Genomic DNA, 26,206 nt, shown 5'->3' with positions numbered 1-26,206 from the left:
TCCTCGCTACTAAGAGAACAAACATGTGGCAAAGAAGGCGACTACAGAATCTCTAGACGGACAACTTCCGTAGAAAAAAAAAGGACGGGTGAAGAAACGGGACGTGTGAAAACTGTCCGACCTTCCAGTGGTGATCCACGCTTCTCTATTTGCTCTTTGAATGGCTTGGCGAGTTTTGATTTAACTTCCATCCTAATCCTGCCACTTTCATACCGTTCTTGTTTGCATACAGGCTCTCGGGCCAAATGTTTTCCGTTCTGCTTGTCGGCGAAGTGTTTACCGGAGTTTTGTGGAATGTGACGTCAAGCCCCAAACCGTTGACTCGTCCTTCTCTCCTCGCCAAACTCTCGTGGATTTCCGTGGAGTGCACTGCCAGGGGACCTGCCGCCATGTTTGGACAGAGACTGCTTAGGCGTGACAGACCGGCGGACTGATCCTAAGTTTGTGATGACCAGCGCCACCAAGCTCTCCGTCCTCCAGCTGCTGGTCTCCTCACCAGCCACTCCAGCATCCCTAAGTCTTCCTCTTCGTCCTGTCTCCTAGCACTGTGTATTCCTGTCTTCCTGTCTCCTAACACCTGTGTATTCCTGTCTTCCTGTCTCCTAACACTGTAATATCTCTGTCTCCTAGCACTGTGTATTCCTGTCTTCCTGTCTCCTAACACTTGTGTATTCCTGTCTTCCTGTCTCCTAGCACTGTAATACCTGTCTCCTACTGCCTTATTTCCTACACCTCTGTCATGCAGTTCAGGTTTTGCCTACAGGTTAGAACAAATATCACATGCGACTCACAGGTATACAAGACAGGTAGAAGCGATGGCCGGAACCCAGGTTGAGTGATAAACACACCAAACCTTTGTCAGCATGGCCACCTTGGGGAGGAGTGTAAGACAAGCGCCTTGACTATAAAAGCCCTCGAGCATCTGCCTCTCCATCAACCCCTGCAGCTTGGCGCAGCGCTACCTGGCGGTACCTGACGGCAGTCTCTCTTCTTACCTGTCGTGTGACGGCTGAACTCGCTGCCAAGGTACAAAAGTCAGCGAAACCCTCGTGCGATTGTTTATCTTCCCTCCACACACAGTGTATACACTATCCGCTGGCTATCCCACTATCTCTACTAGTTCTGTGGAGGCTGGTGTCATCGACAGGTGTTTGGTGGAGGCAGTAACTTTGATAGTCTCACCTTGTGTCATCAACAGGTGTTTACTAGTGGGGTCAGTAACTTTGATAGTCTCACCTTGTGTCGTCAACAGGTGTTTACTAGTGGAGTCAGTAACTTTGATAGTCTCACCTTGTGTCGTCAACAGGTGTTTACTAGTGGAGTCAGTAACTTTGATAGTCTCACCTTGTGTCATCAACAGGTGTTTACTAGTGGGGTCAGTAACTTTGATAGTCTCACCTTGTGTCGTCAACAGGTGTTTACTAGTGGAGTCAGTAACTTTGATAGTCTCACCTTGTGTCGTCAACAGGTGTTTACTAGTGGAGTCAGTAACTTTGATAGTCTCACCTTGTGTCATCGACAGGTGTTTACTAGTGGAGTCAGTAACTTTGATAGTCTCACCTGGTGTCATCAACAGGTGTTTACTAGTGGAGTCAGTAACTTTGATAGTCTCACCTTGTGTCGTCAACAGGTGTTTACTAGTGGAGTCAGTAACTTTGATAGTCTCACCTGGTGTCATCAACAGGTGTTTACTAGTGGAGTCAGTAACTTTGATAGTCTCACCTTGTGTCGTCAACAGGTGTTTACTAGTGGAGTCAGTAACTTTGATAGTCTCACCTTGTGTCATCAACAGGTGTTTACTAGTGGAGTCAGTAACTTTGATAGTCTCACCTTGTGTCATCAACAGGTGTTTACTAGTGGAGTCAGTAACTCTCACAGTCTCATCTTGTCTCAAGCACCTCATATCCACAGTCTATAGACAAAGCCTTATTCTTTCTGTCCGCCTCTGTGAACACAAGAGAGAGAGAAGGTGGGTGGAGAAACGAAGCATGATTGCAAGAACGAACAAGCACGTGTCTGCTGCTGTATATAAGAGGGTTGAAGGGTCAAAGATAGATTGACGACCTTTTGGGAATGTGCGCCTGACCGCGATAAATGTGGTTTGCTTGTCGCAAGCTGTGAACACCATAGTAACTGTGAAGTGTGCTTGTCGCAAGCTGTGAACACCATAGTAACTGTGAAGTGTGCTTGTCGCAAGCTGTGAACACCATAGTAACTGTGAAGTGTGCTTGTCGCAAGCTGTGAACACCATAGTAACTGTGAAGTGTGCTTGTCGCAAGCTGTGAACACCATAGTAACTGTGAAGTGTGCTTGTCGCAAGCTGTGAACACCATAGTAACTGTGAAGTGTGCTTGTCGGCAAGCTGTGAACACCATAGTAACTGTGAAGTGTGCTTGTCGCAAGCTGTGAACACCATAGTAACTGTGAAGTGTGCTTGTCGCAAGCTGTGAACACCATAGTAACTGTGAAGTGTGCTTGTCGCAAGCTGTGAACACCATAGTGTATGTGAAATGTGCTTGTCGCAAGCTGTGAACACCATAGTAACTGTGAAATGTGCTTGTCGCAAGCTGTGAACACCATAGTAACTGTGAAGTGTGCTTGTCGCAAGCTGTGAACACCATAGTAACTGTGAAATGTGCTTGTCGCAAGCTGTGAACACCATACCTTGTGGAGTACAAAGCCTGCCAGACATCATCAGACATCACATCTACATGACTTCAGTTAATGTTTTTGGTTGTGGCAGCGACGGCAGCTACCGGTTGTCATGACAACAACTGCAATACCGAGCCTTCACCGTGGCTTTCCGCAAGACTGAGAGGAACACGTGGTGCTATGGTGCTGGGGGAAAGTGCAGGAGGCTGCTGTCAGCGGGTGATGCCGTGCACAGTTACTTCCCTGACTTATCTCCCCCCCACCACCACCACCGCTACAGTGCGGACTGTCCTTCATCGTCCTTTGCCACGCCGCAGTTGTCGGCCCCGTCATCGCCACTTGTTCTTACATCTACTCACAGCATCTGTCTTTTTTCTCTCTATCTTACACACACAATAGATACAGATACACACACAGACACACGCACTCATGCACACAATAGACACAGATACACACACAGATACATCATACACGCACACATACACACAGATACACGCACAAATGCACACAACGAATGGTGAGAGCGCGTGAGCACGCGCACATTGACGAGATCACTTGCACGCACGCCGGCCCTAATATGTACACACACACATATATATATATAGGTACACCAGCTTGAGACTTACACCCACACACACATAATACATACACACATATACATACACCCACACCCACACACACAAACACGTACATACACATAATACATACACATATATACATACACGCACACACACACACACAGGTACATACACATACATACATACACGCACGCACGCACACACACACACAAACACACACATACACATACACACAAACACATATATACATACACGCACGCACACACACATATATACTTCGTCACAAACACATATAAACATGCGCACACACACAAACAAACACACAGACAAACACGCACACAAACACACACACACACACACAACACAAACACACACCCACACAAACACACACACACAAACATGTACATACACATACACACAAACACATATATACAAACACGCACACACATATATACACACACACACTTCCCAGGTGAGACACGCACGGCTGAGCCCTCACCGCCCTGACCGACAGCAACTCAAGGCGCACACATCCACTCCCCGCATCTTGATGTCACGCAGCGCGCACGTGCAAAAATAAAAAGCCTCTAGAACAGATTGTAGCAAGGATGAGAGTAGATGATTATCAGGCCAGGGGAAAAGAAGAGAAATAAAATAATCCAGAAGTCTGACAGACAATAATGGAGGAGGACGTGCCGTGTGCTCTCAGCTCTCCTCACATTACACGGACAACGGAGGGCGGAGGGCGGGAGTGTGAGGGCGGGAGGAAAGTAGTTTATGTTTATGTTTATGTTTATTCAAGGCCACGTCTTGTGGAAGGATTGAAAGTCAGAAACTGCGGGTCAGTCGCCGGCACCTGCTGCGGGCTCTCCTGCCAGACCAGTATTCGTGACACGTGTAGAGGTGGTGCGCCGAGTGCTGTGCCTTACAGTATTCACAGCAAGTGTTGCCAGATGCTCAGGTCAGAGGTTATTCGCTTAGCGGATCCTCTCAGCCACTTTTTACAGGTGGGATTGTTGATGGGATCTGACGGCATTAAGGTGTAGTGAGACAGTTTTATCTTGACAGCTGTGTGAAGGTTGTGTGACATCATGACGTGGCGTATAAAGTACACAGACATAAAGTACATACACTACTGTCTTCAAACACTCTCCATACTAACCCACAAAATACAAGTCTCCTAGTGTGAAACCTTGTCTACAAGGCGGACAATCTCGCACGCATGCGCATGAGCTGATGACGACAGCGGCGGGTCAACTACAGAGGTCACGTGCCTGCTGTCACAACGCACGCTACTGAACACTACACAAACAGCATGTAGCATGGGAGATGGCTTGCTTCACACAGGTCCCACCTCTAACACTTCCGAACCTTTGTCTGCTTGTTACTGTGGGCTTCAGTGAGTACTGCAGGTAAACAAAGATGTGAGGATGACAGACGTGGAGTCTTCTTGCTGACACGGGAAAACAGACTCCAGACATTGGAGCCCAAGTAACCAAGACAACTGCTGCGACTCTCGCCAACAGAAGGCCACCAACGAATGTGTCCGCAGCCCGGATGTGATTGTCACGGAAATGTCTTCTGGCAAAGAGACTAGTGTTATGGTGTGGTTTAACCGGGACACTGAGACTGTCAGAGTACAGTGAATGGTCAGTCGAACTCGCTGGTGGACAGAGGAAGAAATGACAGGAGAACACGATGGCGTCCACTACAGTTCCCTGCACGCACTGTACCTGCGCTCACAACAGCCTGAGGACAGCCTCCCGACTAACTGGTCATCACGAGATAAATGACTGAATGCCAGCCTTCACTCAAAGACACGAACCTCATCGTCACATTCACAGTCAGCTTATATGAGGTCAGTGGCCTTGACCGCTTGACCGATATGAGGTCAGTGGCCTTGACCGCTAACGTTCACAAGAAGATTAAGAGACTTAATCTCTTGTTTTTAATTTAAAGTTTTTCCTGCAAACAAGGTTTGTTCTGGCTTTCATCATCAACCCCGCCCTCGAATCCGAGTCGTGTTGACATGTAAGCCATCTGCACGCACAACAGCTCCTCGTCTGTCGACAGAAGTTGTCGCGCCTGACTGTGGATCCCTCAAGGTTCGCATGGAGGAGATGCCGTAAACCTGTGGGCCTACAGGGAGTAGGGTCTCTCAAGATGGAGGGGGAACGCATCGGGTGTGTCAGGTCTTATCTGCAGCCACCCACCGTTGATCCTACCTGTAGCTGCAGCACTAGACGTGTGGCAGATGACTGGCTGCAAACGACTCTTGCCATGTCCTGAGGACTGCACTCCATCTGCCGCCAGCCCTCGCCGACTGCAGCAGACCCACAGCGCCCCCCAGGAGATACCTACTGGGGAGACAACCCTCAAGCCCTACTAATGCCGTCAGCGGCAACTGTCCTGTCATCTCCCTCCCATCCTCCATCCCTTCACACCCAGTGAATGAGAGACGACACGAGGGTTAATCAGTGCCAGCGGTTCAGTTGTCCTCACTGGGTGACCTCGCTCAGACCTATTACTGGGCACGCAATGGCAGCTTGTCAAGTCGCCCACTTCAGCCACCTCGCCCGGGTCACGTGACTACCACCGGCAATTACTTTCGCCCGCTCTCGGATGGTGAGAGGCATAACAAGCCCAGCAAGGAATTAATTATCACTTTGGTCTTTGCATTGATCGCCTCATTTGTTATCTCCGGACTTCCCAACCTGCCTCGTAATGCACGAAATCTGGGCTTGAGGCGCAGCCGGACACAATGTGAACACGACAGACAGCAACAAGTCCACCGTGCCGTCTACTCAAGGCTGTGGTGAGGCTGTGGTGCCAGTCGAAACGTTTAAAACTATATTTAGTTTCGATTGCCGAGCACGGCAGAAATACAGAATGATTCGTGTCTCACTTAGTCACCACTTGTTGGCACTACTTCCGCTGCCGATGTTTATAAAATAGAAACAATCCACTGTTGTGTCCTTCCGCCGTAACCGCGATAGCTTCCCGATTACCAGACGAAGTGTGACGTCAGTCTGGGTGTGACGTCAGTCAGAGACGTACAGGAAGTGTCTGAGGTCATTGTGACGTCAGTCAGTGACGTACACAGAGTGTCTGTCGTCATTGCGGAGATTTGACGTCGTGATCGGTGGTGTCACGTGAGTTTGTTCAGGTTTTACAGTGAACTTGTCACAGCACAGTGTTTAAAAATTACAGAAAACAGTCTGTGTCACGGTAAGCAGCCTTGGTCACATGTCATAAGGTCACGTGACGGAGAACGAGACTTCGTGTAAGTAAACGAAAGAGTCCGATGTAACTTCTCTTCTTAAACACACCATGTTACAAAACTTCAACTTTTCCCATATGAACAGACGCGAACATAGACGAGATTCAAGTTCTCCTACTCGTCACCAGGTTCTAGTCAGTTTTATTGTCGTGACAACCCTTTAAGCTGACCTCTTGCTGCACTGGACACAGACGCTCGAGTCTGACCTCCTCACTCGTCCAGCAGCTTGTTATCAGCACAAAAGAAGGATTTCGTAAAACGTTGAAAGCGGACCACGATGACCACTAAGACTGATTAATCCTAACCCTAGCTCCACGTCCACACTGACACATAAAAAATACTGAGTAGAAGGATTATGTTTGTACAGACTGCACAATGGCAGCCACTGACTGTGTTTGGTCAGTTGTACAGGGCTGTAAATGTCAGAGCCACTGACTGGTGTAGTCAGCCACTGACTGTAGTGTTGGGACTGTTTGGTCAGTTTGTGGCTGTACAATGTCAGCCACTGACTGTGTCCACTGTGTCAGCTGTGTTTGTCAGAGAGCCACTGACAGGTGACACTGGTTTGGTCAGCCAACAGGCTGTAAATGTCAGCCACTGACCATGACTGTAAATGTCAGCCACTGACTGTATGTGTCACTGTGTTTGGTCAGTTTGTACAGGTAGTCAGTGCTGTGACAACTGTAGTTGGTACAGGACTGTAAATGTCAGCCACTGACTGTATGTGTCACTGTGTTTGGTCAGTTTGTACAGGGCTGTACAATGTCCGTCTTTAACTTAATGAAATGTCTTACAAGACTGTAAACTGTTACCACAAGACTGAGGGGCAGAATGGCTACTGATGCACACAATACAAGAGAGAGAACTCTCAGCCAATGTCTCTAGTCTACATCTGAGGGCATACATGTGAGCAAGAAAGCTTAGTGTCATGATGGAACCTGTTTTCACTTCTTGCAGAGAGAGCCAAGCCATGGATGTAAACGCTTTTCTAATGAAAGCAAATCTCCTACATTATCTACAGCAGAGCTTGGTCCTGCTGAGTGTATTATCTCCTGTTCCCTGTGGGTCTCCAGCCAGCCAGGATAATACTGCTTTACGGGGCTGTCTGAACACCGTCTGATATTATTAGCAACCTCTGTTCTGCAAGTCACACTGGGAGAATCCCTTCTGCTATCATGTCTCTCAGGTGTATGCTCCGCTAAGTAAGCCTGAGACAAGAGCAACAAGGCGCTTTGTCTTGTGGGTATCTGTTAGAGAATGATACATCCTGCTCTGTAGGCTATTAAGGGCTGGCTAACCTTTCTTCTGCTTCCATTAGGAAATGATACGTTCTGAAACGTGGGCTTGTTAGGGTAGGTCCATGTGTCTTCTGGGATTCTGTTCAGCTGTTCTTACCTGACAAATGTAGATGAAAATTTGACCAAGCTTAACGAAGTTTTGACATGATGGTCAAACCATATTTTTTCAGTTAAGAGTAGTCTGTAGGCAATGATATGTTCTGCTACATGGGTCTGTTAGGGTATATCTACGGCCAGCAATGCTGATGTCTGTGTTGTCAAGAATACAGTCTACTATGTAACCCATTGAGGTCACACACATACACATCACATCTGAGTCAGTCTAGCAGATACAGTCACAGATGAAATGTATGTATAAATACAATTATACAATGATACAATTTATGACATGTTGAGAAAGATTCTAAAGTATAATTCTGTCATGAAACATAAACTATAAACATTTGAATGGACTGGTGTAGGCATATTCTGTTAAGACTGAACACATAAACACCAGCACACACACACGAACACACGTTACTGCTCATGTTACCAGGTTAGTAGAGGTGGCTTCTAAAACACATTCTTAACAGATGGTAAAATTAATAAACAAAGGACAGTATATCAATATTTTTGACTATTTAGCTCAACCAAGTCCAATCACAAGAATAAATAATGTAACGGGATGGGGTCAAAGAAGGTCAAAGAAGATAACAACCTACATAATTAAACTTCAACACTGCAGTCTACTGGCTGATGACAAACTAGTCGAATTAGCAATGAATAGGCCATCATCTCAAAGTCCGGTGTCACAGAATGACACGATGGAAATGGCAGATTTTATTATCGTGTATCTATCAAGGAAAAATGTGATATTGCATTTGAGTGAGTTGAGACTGTGTGACTATTATAGTGAGTTGAGACTGTGACTGTATTTTGTACTGTGATGTATTGTAGTGTGAGGAGAGTGTATGAGGTACTTTGGTATAGTGTGCTGTTTAACTGTCTTATGGTTTGTTGAGATTGTGTGATATATAGAGTGTTGAGACTGTGACTGTATTTCGTACTGTGATGTATCGTAGTGTGAGGACAGTGTATGAGTGTATAGAGACTATATTATAGTGTGCTGTTTAACTGTCTTATGGTTTGTTGAGATTGTGTGATATATATTGAGTTGAGACTGTGAGTTGAGACTGTGTGATATATAGTGAGTTGAGACTGTGACTGTATTTTGTACTGTGATGTATCGTAGTGTGAGGACAGTGTATGAGTGTATAGAGACTATATTATAGTGTTCTGTTTAACTGTCTTATGGTTTGTTGAGATTGTGTGATATATTATATAGTGTGTTGAGACTGTATGATGTATGATCAATGTGTTGAGACTGGGTTATGAATTACAGTGTAATGTTCATTATTATACTGTAATTGCTGTTTCTTTAGCTCTCTAGGATTGTTATTATTGTCTCATCATCATATTACATTGTAAATGCTTCCTCCATTGAAACAGCAGCTCTCTCCATTTGTAGTTTGGTTGCTATTGACAGCTCTTAATATTTATTCTGTCATTATTTAACACTAATAAGCTGACAGAAAAGCATTCCAACAAACTGTGAGAGTGGGAAGGGGCTAAAAACCAGATAATGGCCACAAACACAGAGAAAGTTCTACGAGACACACACTCTCATCATTCATAAACAAACATATCTGCAATAGCAAGAATTTATCAAGACAGTTCAGTTCTGCAAGCAGAGGTAGTTGTACAAACCTGGCGCTGACTGTAAGACAGAAAATGTAGTATACTTGCTTCCCCCTCCCCATGTTTCTATATTTGGGTCAGAAAGATGTCACATAATTATAGGCATTATTTCTGATCAGAAACTGGCAGCCACAGCGGCTGAACAAGCAATCACACTGCGCTTTCATAGAAAATCAATGACTGCCTGTTTACCTTCACTCAGGCTCCCGCGCCCCTAGGAACATGGAATGCAAACAGTTGCCAAAAGCTGCAACCAAGTGTGAGAAGCAGAAGAAGGCACCCGCGAGATTTACCTCCCCATTCACTGCATGTGGTGTGCGGTTGTCTCCCACACACGTCTTGTGGGTCCACTCTGCGCTCAGCCACCCTCCTCTCATCACCGCCGATGCTCTTTGTAGACCAGAGCCACGGATACGCCGCCACCCGCCCCCTTGCACCCCGAGCAGTGCAGCTCTTGCAGACGGTGGGGCGAGCAGACGGTTTGCCAGCGCGCGCTCGCCCCGTGCCGTTCTCCATCATCGACCTCTCGTCTGCAGACACTCGCGCAGTTGCGAATCGAAGCATCTCTCTCTGTGTGTGTGTCGACGGGTCGTGTTTCCAAGGCTGCCTGTGCCAGCAGCCCTCCACATCCTCGGGACAACCCGCTCAAGGTCTAACGCTCATTGATACACGGCGCGTAATCCCATGAAATCCCGCGAGCCTCTCAAATCTGGAGCCAGCTCGCGATGATGCCGGACCGCCACTGCCACCCCACACACACACAGATGTGTGCTAGTACCCGGTAATACCCTCAATGCTGTAATCCCCTGAACACTGTAGTACCCTCAATCTTGTAGTACCCTCAACACTGTAATACCCTCAAAGCTGTAATACCCTCAGCACTGTAAGACCCTCGACTGTCAGACCGACAGCCACTTGCGGTGCGAGGAGCAGACGAGCGCGTGTTGGTGTCGCGTGCGACGTGTGGCTGACGTTTGTACGACAACAAATGGAGCAAAGACAGACGCGTGCACGTGAGGAAAGACACAGAAGTGAGAGAACGACGGAAGGACTCACCAAATCGCAGCAAGAGCCAGAGGGAATCAGAGACACACCTCGCGCGCGAAATCCTGCCAACTGTTTGCCGCAAAGCGACTCGTTGTCGCAAGGCGGCGGCCGTGGATGTCGTAATCAGACGTGGAGCGCGCCGGCCGCAGGCTGCTGACTGACTGCACGCGCCGTGATGCGGCGCCCACAGGATGCACAGGGGAGGGGGGAGGCTGGGGTGTGAGGCTAATAGACAAGCGACTGACTGACAGGCGGCGCAAACACGCGCTGCACCTCACAGCCCTTGCTGCACTCACTGGGGAGCTGTGTGGGGAGGACGTAGTGAGGATGGGAGGATGTGGTGACAGGTCCTTAGTCCCTTGCTGCAGCCACTGGGATGCTGTGTGGGGTGGGTGAGAAGGGTGGATGTCCCTGCTGCAGGCCACTCCAAACACACGGTCAGCTAACACGCCACGTGCGCACATAAAACCGTTAATCGCGCGACCACAACGGAAGGCCGCTGATCACGTGACAGACCCCAGTGCACGTGGCCATGGACCCCCGACAGTAAACAGGGTTAACATCGTGTTTCACAAGACAATACACTGGACACCACTGCGGATGTCCTGCTTACATGGCAAGCCAGTCTCACATGCGTTAGTTCACGTGTATGTCCAGAATATCCTCAACATGTTCACAAGTAAGTTACTAACCTATAGCTAGCCAGTCTCACGTGTATGTCCACAATATCTTCAACACGTTCACAGGTAAGTTACAGACCTACAGTCACCGGTCTTGTCTGACTGTAAGGATCTTCTCCTCACTTTATTTATGTATATACAATGAGTGCAACCTTAATTATTCGCTTTAATGGCCGGCACCCGTCATCTGGACAATCAAAATTCACAGATAATCGAAAATAATTCTTCGCAGATGCTACAACTGTACAGTAACAGTAACTTGTTACAAGCTGTACAGTAACCGTCTCACCTTTCTGGTGTTGTTTATCAAGTTTTCTGAGACAAAGACGATGTTCTGAATGTTGTTGGTGTGCCGAGTGCTGGAGGTCACTAACGTGGGAATCCCTACCCTAATCAAGAAAGAAAACTTCAGGTGTGACAGGTAGGATACATCCCTGTGCTCGTACATCTTGGTGTCGTGATGTCTAGCAGTTTGTTTTGAAGGCGATCACGGATACCTCAATGCGCGGTTAATTGAAGACCGGATAATGGAGGTTGCACTGTATATAAATATAATATATTATTTATGATATATTATATAAATATAATATAGATGCACAAATGTCACGGTGACAGAGTCCTAACGGGTGGTGTACATATATGTCAAAGGGAAAATGAAACTTGTAGTGTTGACCACAAAGTCAGGTGAGTAAACAAGAAATCACACACTCAACATTCACGCCAGCAATAATACAATCACAATGTGTTTTGTGAAAATAACTGTTTGACTGACAATTCGTTTGTCCACAAAGTGAGGATCCTTTATTTTTCCAACCAAAAGTCATTTCATTTTACTTTTTAAATCCAGCAACAACCTTGTTCACTGTTCATTTTGTGATGCACAGCTGGCGTGTAGAGTAAATAAAGTGTTTACACACGCGCTGTCATAGTAACTGCAGGCAGCTCGCACTGGAATGTTTTGGCCAGGTATCCATCCATCACGCCGCACGAGGGTGGTAGGTAAACACTGGTGTGCAGGTACACATGTTACAGTGTAACAGTGTATTAAACTCACAGTATCAGTGTATTAAACTCACAGCAACAGTGTATTAAACACGGATTGCCGGCGTGCGACATTTTCTGGCTTTTATTTGATTGGCTGGAGTCGTGATCTCCCCAGGAGTTCCTCCCAAGCGGGGGGAACCTCGACTGCTTGTGTAACCACAGCCCAGCGGCAGGCCTGCCTCTCAAAGATTTATGAAGTCAGAAGTGCAGTTCGTTTTTTTGTATTCTCGCTTGTTTTTTAAGTTCCCAGCATCACACAGAGCTCACGAGCTCCGCCAGACGGTAAATATAGCGCGCGGCGGGCTGTGGGCTCTCCTCCCTGTGAGGGGCGAGACTTACACAAGATTGCTTACGCTTCACGGCAATGTACACTCACATCACACCCCTACATAACACCACCCCTCAGTTACTTGACAGTAATATATACTCACACAACCACACACACCACTCCTCACAGCAATATACACTCACATCACCCCTCCACACACACCACCCCACAGTCACCTGACAGTAATATACTCGCTCTTGTTTTCTCCACACCTCCCTTCCCTCAACCCCCTTCAACCCCAAAATATATATATGTGTGTATAGAGTACATACAGAAGTGCGTGCCACTGAAAGCACCTGTCGTCGTTGCACCGCCCTCACCTGTGTAAACGTGTTTAGTCCTCGCTCTCGCTAGCCTCGTTGTCGGCACCTACAGCCGACTGACGACAAACAAATACTTCTAGGGTGGGGCCGGGATGGTGTGTGTGTGGGGGGTGGCCTGTAGCAGAAGGGAGGATAGAGAACTAGTCACTAGTTGTGAGCGACACAGTTGCTGCTGTCAACGACGACTGAGCTCAGAAACATCGGCGTCGTCGTCACTGTGATACTCATCGCACGTGTCGACTGAAAGAAGCACGTGATAACTTGGCGACTTGATTGGCTGTTTTTATCGTCACGTGTTGTGGTGGGTTTTAAAATGTCCTGGATATGAGCGGTGCACAGGGTCCTCCATCACCAAATCATGAATCTCTGGCCGCCAGATGTCATCTCAGTTTAGTTTGGGCGTCGAGATAAACAAAAACAACACGCACGTGCAGGAGTGAGTGACAGACTAGTTTCTGTAATAACCAAAGAACTAAAACATAGTAAAAAAAAAAAAAAAAACCTCCACCGTCAGCAGTTTTATGTAGGCAGCTATTTCTGGGGTTAGTTTTCGTGCAAAGCCAGGCTTAGGTCCTCCAGTGCACTCTGACCTCTTACAACAAGACGCAGGCTTCAGTTACTATGACCTTTACTTTGCTACAGCTGCTCCCCTCGCCTGAGATGAAGTACACTCGTTATCACACATCACTTGAGGTGAAGTGCTTTTTGCTTATTGCCAGTCGCTGCCACGGTGGGGAGGACAGTCGATGGCTGGGCGTGCGGGGGCACATTAGCTGGACGCTCCAGACGCCAACGGTCCGCGACGGTGATGAGACTGTCACGTGGGACTGCGGGTCACGGTGTGTCACAGACGTGATAGGCCAATAATGGGCTCTTCCCCTGCACCACCCGGTGTACTTGTGCAATCCTTTTAGCTCTTGTTGAACTATGATTTGCTCCTAATACCCTCGTGGGTTATGAATAAAACATCTTTGCTTCACAAAAGCTGCTCCTGGTCATTGTCGGACCAGCCAGCCACACATGTCAGGTCCGCCATGAGAGTCGCAACCTGTTGACCCCGCCTCTGCTCTTCTTGTGCTCTGGACAACATAAGAGACACGAGAATGCCTGACACTAATTGTTCAGATTGGTTTAAGATGACTGTTTCCTTTCCCCGAGAGGCTTGCCCTGACTTTTCTCTCTCGTATTTCTCGTCATTTCTCGCGATCTTCTGTGAAAGTGAACCAGACTCGTGGTTTGCAAATCTTCGTTAAAAGAAACCCTAACCCTAACACGTGCTTCTTTTAAACAAAAAACAACAAAACAAAGTCTGCGCACGTTTCTAAACTTTTTCTGTATTGACGGTGCTGACGTGTACCTTTGAATTGGTTATTTTGTTGTTTACTTCCATATTATTAACGAATACTGTTGGCATACAACAAAAAGTGAGTAGAGTAGGAAGAAGTAAAGAGTTACCACGTGGTCTGAAGCAAAACATGGCGTGGCAAAACTGCTCCATCGGCGACAAGTAAATAAATTATTCACGTGGTTGGCACGAGGTCCGGCTGGGGTTTGCGGTTACCGGAGACAGGGCTCGCTCTCGATGAAATCGAAGACGACGAGGTGGAAGTTGAGGAAGAAGGCAGGACGACACGACAACGACCCCCATCCTCCCGGTCCCCCACCGCCACGGTCATTACCCATCCTCCCAGCCAGCCACACAGAAATCGAATGGACCCTCCCCACGTTCCGGTCCTTTCAGACGGCCCTATAGAAATCAATGAAAATATATTTGGGTTTAGAGAAAATTATTGGAAATTCTCCTCCACGACGGCGAGAGGGCAGACGAGAAAATTAGGTCAGATGTCATCATTAACGACAATCGGGGTCAGGTCTGCACTCAGCTGCGAGACAGAGGTGGCAATGGCCGCCATAACTACCAGCAATCAACGTGTGGAAAGTTCTCCACTTGCTCCCAGATGATCATAATTCACAACCACTTGTCTCTGTCGCTCAAGTCAGTCAACGTGTGGACACTAAGACGACAGGAAGGAAAAGTGAAATATCTACATGTCTCACGCCGATAAGACAGGAAGGTCACAAGAATATTTTTATCTCCTACAGTGTTTCCCACTCTCTCACAGTTACTTGTTCCACCCCGTTCCCGTCAGCCACCCGTTCAGCCACTTCCTCAAAGTCACTTGTTCAACCACTTTCCCATTCCCACCGCCCGTTAATCTGCCGTTTGGCAGAAGGACATGGGTGGACGCGGCTGCAGACCTCTCATGTCCAGCGTGGCGCACGACAACAGTACTTGCACAGTTAATTTCTTTCTTCTCCGCCATTGTCTTCACATCTCTGTCGCTCGTGCCGCGCGCTGTGAGAGGCCAACATTGATCTTTGTTTGTGGATGGGATAACCGCGGGAGGCAATCGAGCTCGTGAATTGTTTGCACCCAAGAGGACAAGAGCACGTGCAAAGAACGACAACCCACAGTGGCGCTGCAGCCAGGAACTCTGGGACTTCCTATCGACTGCGCGCGCACACATGCTGAGCGAGCCTGTTATCGACAGACGAGAAAGGCAATAATGAAGCGGTGAGTCGGTGTGACAATAGATAGTCTAATGATTATTGGCCCACAGCTCGGCTAAAACAAACCAGTCTCTCTCTCTCTCTCTCTCTCTCTCTCTCTGAGATAAATATAGAGTGTACAGGTGATCACGTGCTTCACTGATTGTGTGAAGGCGGCGAAGGTCACGAAGGCCTTGTCACACACATCGCACAGCTGCCTCCACTCTGGGACAGGTGTTTGGACAACAAATCAAAGTGCAGTTTGCTCCACACAGGTCACAAGTCACATTGGTCAGATCGGTCACAGATCACATTGGTCACAGGTCACACTGGTCACACAGGTCACACTGGTCACATTGGTCACAGGTCACACTGGTCACATTGGTCACACTGGTCACAGGTCACACTGGTCACATTGGTCACACTGGTCACAGGTCACACTGGTCACATTGGTCGCTTGCACTACCTGTGTGAGGTCAGCCATGTGTTTAGAGAGAGGATTTCTAACTGAAGGATGGCTCGTGGACACGTGACATGACACGGGGTGGTGGTGAGGAGGTGAGGTGGTGCCACACACGTCAAATAATAAAAAGTTCACTCCACACAAAGTAACTCCTTTCACGAGGCGCCTCCCTTTCACCGGTGAACCTTTCTCCTGAGCGCAGCGCCCCCTGCACCGAGCGATAGCTAGGGAGAGGATGGTGTTGAGGTGGTGGTTGTCGTCTGTTTGTCCAGGACGCAGCGGAGCGAAGACGAGGCTCGCTTGTGGCAAGGAACAAACAGTAAAAGGACTTTTTGCTCCCCCCTACAAATCAGGATCGTGCCCCTTGTATTTTTCTTTCTTCCTCTGCTCTTTCGTTTCTGTTCAAATTTTTTTTCTGCACTTCTTTCCTTCTCTAAACGTATCGTCCTGAGCTTTAATCTTCTTTTTGGGATTTTCTTTGCAGTTATCTTATTGGAAATGAGGCTTCTTCTTTTTTTGTTCTAAAGCGCTCCTCAGTGTTGACCTTCTTTTCTTCTTCTGCTCTCTCTCTCTCGAAATCTTTCCTCCTTTCATTTTGTATTTCATGCTGAGTCACAGGAGAAACAAAACCCGTTTTACAAACTTGTTTGTCGAACTAGCGTTTCATAAAACACAATGAAAATAGTTTTTGAAACTGATTTCAGTTTGCGCTGCCACGAGAAGGAAACGTGACTGTAGCGCGACTCTGACCCCCGGACATGTCCACGTCAACAAACAACTTGGACTGTCATGACACGACACCACCGAGGTGAATGTCATCAACTGTGACACAGTCTTGCAGTCAGACAGTGGCCTGACATGTCTTTGGTCTGTCCACACCTTCCATTGCCGCCGTTGAGGAGAAGTCGCTGTACACGGACCCCCGACACTCAATCATGTCAACGCCGGTCCTGCTGGGGTTCCACCTCCTCCTGCCCCAGTCAAAGCTCGGTTAGAGGGGAGACGACTCCAGACCCCTTGCTGATATTTCCACACAGGGTGGTGGGCAGCCATGTTGACAACAACAACCCGATGTCAAAAACTAGAGCGTGTCGCTAGAAGTGTCAAGCCGAGTGCCTCTGTATTGCTGAGTGACCCTGTCACACTGCATGACCCTTTGACACACTGCATGACCCTTTGACGTCACGCTTCTCATCATCGCCACACATCTCGTTTCTCCTCCTCATCGCCACCATCGCTGCTCGCTGATTACGCACCACGTGACCTGTCAGACGGAACAACACCCCCACAACCTCCCCCACAGGTGGTCCTCCCAGCCTCCTTGGCCCCCAGGTGGCGTGACCTGTCCAGAGTTTGTCTTCGTCGTCACGCCAGCGAACTTGTTTTCTTGTCTTGTGAGCATCGAAATAAATAATGTAACTCGCCTCAGCACGTGCGGCCGTTTTTGAAAAAAAATCTCTTTGAAGGGAGGTAATGAAAACCTCTGGCAACAAAAGATCGGTCAGGTGATTCAGTTGTCTGCGGGGTCAAGACCCCCAGCTTCCGGTACAGTTCTGTGATTAGAAGCTTTGGAAGGATGAGTCCAGATCGTTTACAAAGTCTAATCAGAGTTCAAAAACATAAAAATAGACAGTAGCAATGGATGGATGGATTGAAGGATCGATAATTCGATCACTTTATTTACTTTGTTATTTGCTGCTCGTGACTAGGACTAAAATATTGGTCACGTGAGAACATTTATTAAACTAGTATATTATTTATTTTGTATTCATGGCCACCAGGTGCAAGCAAACATTGATGTTATCTCCTTGTGGTCCGGCTACACCTCGGACACCGAGTGACATAGATAGCCGGCAGTCTGCTGACACCGAGTGACATAGATAGCCGGCAGTCTGCTGACACCGAGTGACATAGATAGCCGACAGTCTGCTGACACCGAGTGACATAGACAGCGGCAGTCTGCTGACACAGTGTGACATAGATAGCCGGCAGTCTGCTGACACCGAGTGACATAGATAGCCGGCAGTCTGCTGACACAGAGATGACAGAGTGACATAGATAGCCGGCAGTCTGCTGACAGTGACATAGATAGCCGGCAGTCTGCTGACAGTGACATAGATAGCCGACAGTCTGCTGACACAGAGTGACATAGATAGCCGGCAGTCTGCTGACACCGAGTGACATAGATAGCCGGCAGTCTGCTGACAGTGACATAGATAGCCGACAGTCTGCTGACAGTGACATAGATAGCCGACAGTCTGCTGACAGTGACATAGATAGCCGGCAGTCTGCTGACAGTGACATAGATAGCCGGCAGTCTGCTGACTGACATAGAGAGCCGGCAGTCTGCTGACACAGAAAGACAGGAATAGTCGGTGCGCTTTATCCCCGAAACCAGACTTAATCACGTGATTTGTGATTCGTGATCTGTGATTTGTTTAGTGAATTGACGTCATTCGTAGCGGTGACGTCAGCAGGCCTACAGCGCGTGTCTGGAAGCGAGTACGTTATGCAAATGAGAGTGGCGGGCGCGAGTCTCGTCACGCCACCTGCCGGAGGGTAGGACCAGGGGAGGTCACCACTGCATGAATATTTGACGACATCGTCACTCCTCACCGATTCATCGTCGGGATAAGCGGGCGATGAGAGGTGAGCGATGTGTGGACGTGAGGTTATCTCTACAGCTTCCCCACGCACCCGCGACCTCTGGTGCCGCCATCTTTGTGTCTATAGGGGTGATAACTCTGTTACATATACTTTATAATAAACCCTTCTTAACCAGCAAATGTTGACGAAGGTTTGAGCAAGTGTGACAACGCTGTGACGATGTGGCTATGTAGATGTGGACAAAGGTTTGAGCAAGTGTGACAAAGCTGTCACGATGTGGCTATGTAGATGTGGACAAAGGTGTGAGCAAGTGTGACAACGCTGTGACGATGTGGCTATGTAGATGTGGACAAAGGTGTGAGCAAGTGTGACAACGCTGTGACGATGTGGCTATGTAGATGTGGACAAAGGTTTGAGCAAGTGTGACAAAGCTGTCACGATGTGGCTATGTAGATGTGGACAAAGGTGTGAGCAAGTGTGACAACGCTGTGACGATGTGGCTATGTAGATGTGGACAAAGGTGTGAGCAAGTGTGACAACGCTGTGACGATGTGGCTATGTAGATGTGGACAAAGGTTTGAGCAAGTGTGACAAAGCTGTGACGATGTGGCTATGTAGATGTGGACAAAGGTGTGAGCAAGTGTGACAAAGCTGTCACGCTGTGGCTATGTGGAAGCAATGCACTACAGGCCAGTCGTCTGTGTACATTCGTGTGGCTGACAAGAATCTGTAGGTCGAGATGTCCTGTCTTCAGGTCACGTGGGCGGCGGGGGACATGGATGCCTGGGTAGTTCACTCTGGCAGCTCGGGTAAACTCCATTTCTCACACAACACTTGCAAAGTTCACTGACTATGTGAACACGTTCAGACTCACTGTAGTGTAGCCTGCATGTGACGTCATGACAGCTATGAAGTATACCTCGTAGTGTAGCCTGCATGTGACGTCACCCTACCTATAGTGTCACCAAGGCTGGCTGTCAGTCATGTCCACCACAAGCTGCTAGTGTCTCATCGTGACATCTTGTCTTTATTTCTAGTTTTTCTACATTTGTAGGTCAGCTTGACACAGTTACGACACTGCTCTCCTACGTCTACAACAGGTCCTTGACATCGGAGTGTAGCACCGACATGTAGCAGGTCGTGTCACAGGTCTAGTGTGTGTAGATATATATACACAGAAACATTGACAACACACGTTAACAACACAAAGGAAAACCAAGTTAAAAGTAAGGAAACTTGATCAACACATTAACATAAAGTTGTTTTCTTTAACTCTTTCCTGAATACATGATACAGTGATACCTCGGTTCTCGAACATAATTCGTTCCGGGAGGACGGTCGAGAACCAAATTGTTCGAGAACCGAAGCAATGAAACCCAAAGGAAATAATGGAAACTGGATTAATTCGTTCCAAGCCCCAGAAAATGCCTATTTACTGGCCTAATTTGTATATAATATGTAGAAAAACGTGAGTCTCAACAAGAAATGAGAAATAAAAGTGTATTTATTAAAACAAAAAAATAAAATAAAATAAAAATAAAAATGTACTGTACAGTACAGTAAATTGTGTTTCATTTACTGTACCTGTACCAAACTTTATGGCAGGAGGGAATGAATGTGGAGGGAGGAGGGAAGGGGGATGGTTATTGTCACTGATGACGCAAGCAAGGCGCGCTGGGCAGAATGAACGCCATTCGGCTCAACTCGGCTCATCTCGGACGTTCGGATGTTCGAGTTCCAAATATTTGTTCGAATTCCAAGACAAAATTTTCTCGAATTTCCTGGTCGAATACCGATTTGGTCGAAAGTCAAGGCGTTCGAGAACCGAGGTATCACTGTATTTATGGTTTACTTATTTATCTTTACTTATTTATCTTTACTTATTTAACTTCACAATGTGTAGAGTTCGTCACAAGGGTTAGGGTTGGAACATGTTGAACGCCATACTTTTCAGATTAATAACAACATTCTACGCTAATGACTACTTCCTACACTGACCAATGACAGCATTCTACGCTAACTGATGGCACTACTCTACGCTAACTGATGGCACTACTCTACGCTAACTAAAGGCCCTACTCTACGCTAACTCATGGCACTACTCTACGCTAACTGATGGTACTACTCTACGCTAACTAAAGGTACTACTCTACGCTAACTGATGGCACTACTCTACGCTAACTAAAGGTACTACTCTACGCTAACTGATGGCACTACTCTACGCTAACTAAAGCACTACTCTACGCTAACTGATGGCACTACTCTACGCTAACTCATGGTACTACTTCACGCTAACAACGCTCTAAGCTAACCAGTGACTAGTGCCTACACTAATGAAGAAGGAAGGAGCAAAGGAAGCAGAAGTGGAATGCATTGCTGTGTAACAGGCGACAAACACGTCACAAGATGGAGGTGCAGGAAGTGATTTCCTCTCAAGTCCATCTCCTTGTTAAAGCTGAAGACGTGTGCGCATGACAGTACTGTGGCCACCCAATCAAAAATCGATCTGGTCTTGAGACTAATAGTCAATCTTTTTTCTGCCTCAGCGTCTTTCTCCGGGAAAGAATGAAAGCCGCTGTGAACAGGGCTTCAGCGCCGTGGACAGTCATTCAGCATCAATCACCTTCAATCAGCGAGGAAGGAGCCGCGCGAAATGCAATCAGCTTTGAGCAAAATGGAATGAGTTCAACTCAAATCACATCTAACTGCATCGCCATGAAATCACAGCGAGTGAAGCTGCAGTAAATTGAATGAAATCTCACTCCACGAGGAGAAGTGAACAGAAAGCTGCGACGACATCCTGGCTACAGACAATGGCGGCTCCCGTGACGGGTGACGCAGCTGTCACGTGTCCACAAGGTGGTGTAGGAAGCTGCAGGCTAGAGACAAGCGATGTCTCGACATGTGGCAGAGCGAGGCCTGGCCACACCACACTACACACGTCACATCATGACAACTGCCCACACTACACACGTCACATCCTCACAACGGCCCACACTACACGTCACAGCATACCAACGGCCCACACTACACACGTCACATAATAACAAATGGCCACACTACACACGTCACATAATAACAAATGGCCACACCGCACACGTCACAGCATAACAACGGACCACACTACACACGTCACAGCACCTCCTCCACCCGACTATCCCCCGAGTGACACGTGTAGACTATTTCAGGTTTTCCCGACCTCTGCCCCCTACGGTACTTGCGAGCTGCTTGTGTTGTGTGATCACGTGTCCTGTCCTCCACCCTTGTGCTCTCCCCTGTCCACCTGCTCGTTATAATCTAGTGCTCTCCCCTGTCCACCTGCACGCTATAATCTAGTGCTCTCCCCTATCCACCTGCACGTTATAATCTAGTGCTCTCCCCTGTCCACCTGCACGCTATGATCTAGTGCTCTCCCCTATCCACCTGCTCGTTATAATCTAGTGCTCTCCCCTGTCCACCTGCACGCTATGATCTAGTGCTCTCCCCTATCCACCTGCACGTTATAATCTAGTGCTCTCCCCTATCCACCTGCTCGTTATAATCTAGTGCTCTCCCCTATCCACCTGCTCGTTATAATCTAGTGCTCTCCCCTGTCCACCTGCACGCTATGATCTAGTGCTCTCCCCTATCCACCTGCACGTTATAATCTAGTGCTCTCCCCTATCCACCTGCTCGTTATAATCTAGTGCTCTCCCCTGTCCACCTGCTCGTTATAATCTAGTGCTCTCCCCTGTCCACCTGCACGCTATAATCTTGTGCTCTCCCCTGTCCACCTGCACGCTATAATCTTGTGCTCTCCCCTGTCCACCTGCTCGCTATAATCTAGTGCTCTCCCCTGTCTCTAGACAACGAGGTAGTGACGTCCCCTGTGTGATGTAGTGACGTGCGCTGTGCACTCGCTCCCTACCCCGCTGGTGACGTGCGGGGGCCTCTCCGTGCCGGGTGCTATTCAATCTCGCTAGAACAAGGGGAAGCCATGACAGCGCAGTCGTAAAAGCGAGAGGACAAAGAGAGTGCCATTTCCTAACGGTATTGAAATTCCAGAACCTTCCATGGCTTCCTGAAATGGAGTATTGCAGGCCAGAAGGGGACACCACCCGGCGTGAAAACGGAGAGGGTGGACGCCGAGCTCCACTCGGAACCAGCTGCTGTTTATGTGACATCAAGCGGACCGCCTCGTTGTTGGCAATCAGCAGTTGGTCCACCGCCACTTCCGTCCACGAGTCCATCGGATCACGACCCGGTCAGCGTCAGGAAAGAGAACTCACACTCGGATGTCAAAGGTCGTTAGCGGTTCTGATGACGTGGGGAGCGACAAACGGGAGTCAGAGGGTGGAGCTCTGCAGGCTTTGCCAGAAGCCAGGACCACCCGCAGACAACGTTTGTCGGACGTCGCACGTTGTGCCCCTGGTGACCCTGGTGACCCCTGTCATAAGTTGCGCTCACTCCAGCCGCTGGGGTTGCCGCGGTGGCGCTGCTGTCGTCTTTGGCAAAGGAACCTTCTCGTAGACTTGCCGTGCAGCAAGCGATTCAAGTGCGTTCCGCAGAGCGCGTGCGAGTGTGTTCATAACGAGAGTGTTGACGAGTGGCTTTGTCACGTGCGAACGTTGGCTACGTCTGCCGGGTGCCTGCGCTGCTTGAACAACTCTTGAGCGGGTAGCTGATGTCGCGGCGACCAGGCTGTCTGGAAATGGTTTTGTCGGTCTGGTGAAATCTTGTTAAAAATGTTCACAATGAGTGTCTGTAATGTGCGGCCCGCCTGTCAGCAGTGGAGGAACTCAGGGGAGGTAGGGTGGGGCAGCCGCCTTCAAAAAGAAAAAAAAAAATACGGAGTTGGCATAAAATGTAAACGGTGTTCAGTGTCAGCAGGGTGTTCACTCCTCAAAGTCGAGCATCTTCCTCCGCCACTGGTTACTCTATCGAGCTGCTATTCCTCTCTTCCTCACCTTGATCTACAGCTTGTGATATTTATCTTATTATGTATCGTGCTGTATGTAGTAAGTATATATGACCGTTATGGAATTAATATGTGTGTATATATATATCTCATATGACGGAGTGCATGCGCATGAATGTCTGCTGAGTCTGTCCACTGGATGCTGGTGTTGTCAGAAAGGCCGGAGGGGAATATTCAGACGTCTCAGAATGGACTGAAAGTTCTTACATTGTACTAGTCGTATATCAGTGTTAAAGAAGTATCCGAGTCTTCATTTCGTGGTGGTGACTGCTGACCGGAAGTACAGACGTGATGACGTACACCTCCTGTCTCGTCCTTCACCTTCAGGTAGCAATCGTCACAGCGATTGGCTGACACGCCTGCTCTAGCCACCAAGATGGTGGATTAAAAACTGTTTCGTCGTCCTGTCTCATCTTCTCCCCAACAAGCACGAGGCTGGAGGAGGCAGCACGGAGGTCGGCGGCGACTCAGACAGGCTTTCTTGTGCATTCAACTAACAAGGCGGCGGGGAGAAGATTGTCTACATGTCTCCTCCCACGCCCCCAAGGTAAGGGGCAGCAACTGCAGCAATGGGGGAGACAAGTGGGGGGAGGATGAAGGGAGGGCTCCACACTTCAAGACATCACGACCGAGAAAAGGGCGGGCACTGTGGTCAGGTGCTGGAGGGCCCAGAGAAGGTGTGCGTGTGTGGAGGGAGGAGGGGTAGTGGTGCTGCAGAGAGTCGACCAACTGCGCCCTCGACACGGAGGGGCGTGCTGTAACTTTGTCATTTTTCTCTCGCCGGACTTGGCCGATCCAATTATTGTAAGTGCTGTCTTTTTATGTGCGGGACAGCCGCTGTCACAAAACAGCCATGAGGCTCCTTTTAAAGCTGCCCAGGTCCTTGGCGGCCATTTTCATCCACTCCATCTCTCTTTGCTTCTTCGTCAGCAGTCGTGGCGGTCAGCTGTTGAGAAGGTGGAGGTCAGCTCCTCGACTAACCCGTCATGTGTACCCACTGGTTTATTTCCACACACACACACACTTTGAAATTTGTAAACAATCCCCGAACTGCCTTTTAAAAGTGTGTCGAGCATCACACCCTGACTGTAATGGCGTCTACCGTCTGCACTTCCGTCAGGTGTCTGTCCTTTGTGATTTGGCTTGTCGGTGAGGTGTGGTCCTGCCGCTGATTCTATCCTCACTCTATCAGAAAACCTACTGACACAGATGATGATGATAATAAATAATAATAATAATAATAATAAATAATAATAATAATAATAATAAACCTGATGTCAGTCTGTGACCTGTGAAATCTCTAAATGCACTCCTGCCACTTCATTATTGTAACAATCATCAGGGAAATTATTTCATGCTTATAGATGTTGCTCTAGCCAAACGACGGCCTCGTCGCACGCCCTCTGGTTGACGAAAGCGTCGACGATGTTGAAACACAGGAAGCAGCCCTGGATTAAAAGGTCAAAGGCTAAATCCACACGACGATAAAATATTTGTGGTTATCGATGAATAACCATTGACCCGCGCGAGGGGGGTGAGGTCACGTGTATCGCTGTGTTTGGTCTTACATCACTGTTGTTGACCTTCATGCATGGTGATGTTTGTAGCCTGCATCTCGAGAACGAAAGGAATGTATTCAACGAACTTTGTGGAAATAGTTTATTGCACCTTTAAACATGTAGCCGCTAGTCCTTTAAAGCGTTGATGGATGGCGAGATGCGGCTACAAGCTATGGTGAGTGGCTCAGCGGGAAGCTTGCTGCTGCTCTTTGATGCTGGCCATCGAGCAGCACAAGTTGGGTTTAACTGATTTGGGCCACAGACCGTCGTGACACTGCACGTGACTGTCAGCTGTCACAAAATGTACAGGTGTCACCACCTTTAGTTTTCAGCAAACATGGCGAGCATCTGTGGAGAGACAGAGAGCCAAACATGGCGAGCATCTGTGGAGAGACAGAGAGCCAGACATGGCGAGCATCTGTGGACAGACAGGGTCAGAAAGTCTTTCTTCTGTCTCAGTCCCTTCCATGTCATCGACGACATCAGGTCACGTGTCCAGTTACATATTTTAACCGTCTGTTAATATGTCACAGCTGAAGAGAAGAAAGAAGGAGACAAACGAAGAGCGGAACACTGAAGTATTACTATAATAAATAGGGGAGGAAACAGGAGTGAGGCCAGGATAAAGCTAGGATAAACAGGGTAGGAAACAGGGTGAGCAGAGAAAGGCAGGGCAGGATAAGGCGAGGAAGAATTGTGTGAAGAAGTCAGTGAATGGCAGAGATAGAGACAGCGGGAGAAGGAGAGACAGGAGAAAGAAATCGAATTTCGTTCGACTGACAAGAAGGGCAACAACTCCATCTCGATACTCATCAACTCTCAGGTTTTTTCTCGCCATTTTCTTCCACTCGATGCTCTCGTCAACTGTCTGTAGTTTTTAGAATTTCATTTGCCGTGTGGTTTATAAAGCTCGCTGGTTCTCGGTCTTCTTGTCCTTCTAACTGAATGTCTGTTTGTCCGTCCCTCTGTTCCTACTTTAGTGCTTCCATCACTCCGCCTATTAATAGCAAAGTTCATTAAATGGACAAAGTGACAGTTTCACTCAGCTGCTCTAAAGGTCAGAGTTGAATGGAATGCCAGCTGTAAACATAAGCAGCTGCTCC

The 26,206-nt window shown here is 48.1% G+C and overlaps 1 long non-coding RNA gene across 2 annotated transcripts in view; it reads right to left on the bottom strand.

Moving 5' to 3' along the window:
- LOC112574206 overlaps positions 1-10,733 on the bottom strand; it is a 65,806-nt gene extending 55,073 nt beyond the window's left edge. For both annotated transcript variants that reach the window (XR_003101382.1, XR_003101381.1), the window contains exon 1: positions 10,602-10,733. This is a non-coding gene — a long non-coding RNA (uncharacterized LOC112574206). The remainder of the gene's footprint in view (positions 1-10,601) is intronic.
- Positions 10,734-26,206: the final 15,473 nt, after the last annotated feature.

Source organism: Pomacea canaliculata, linkage group LG10, assembly GCF_003073045.1.
Source record: "Pomacea canaliculata isolate SZHN2017 linkage group LG10, ASM307304v1, whole genome shotgun sequence".
NCBI classification, from domain to species: Eukaryota; Metazoa; Mollusca; class Gastropoda; order Architaenioglossa; family Ampullariidae; genus Pomacea; species Pomacea canaliculata.
This window is presented reverse-complemented; position numbering and strand designations above follow the sequence as displayed.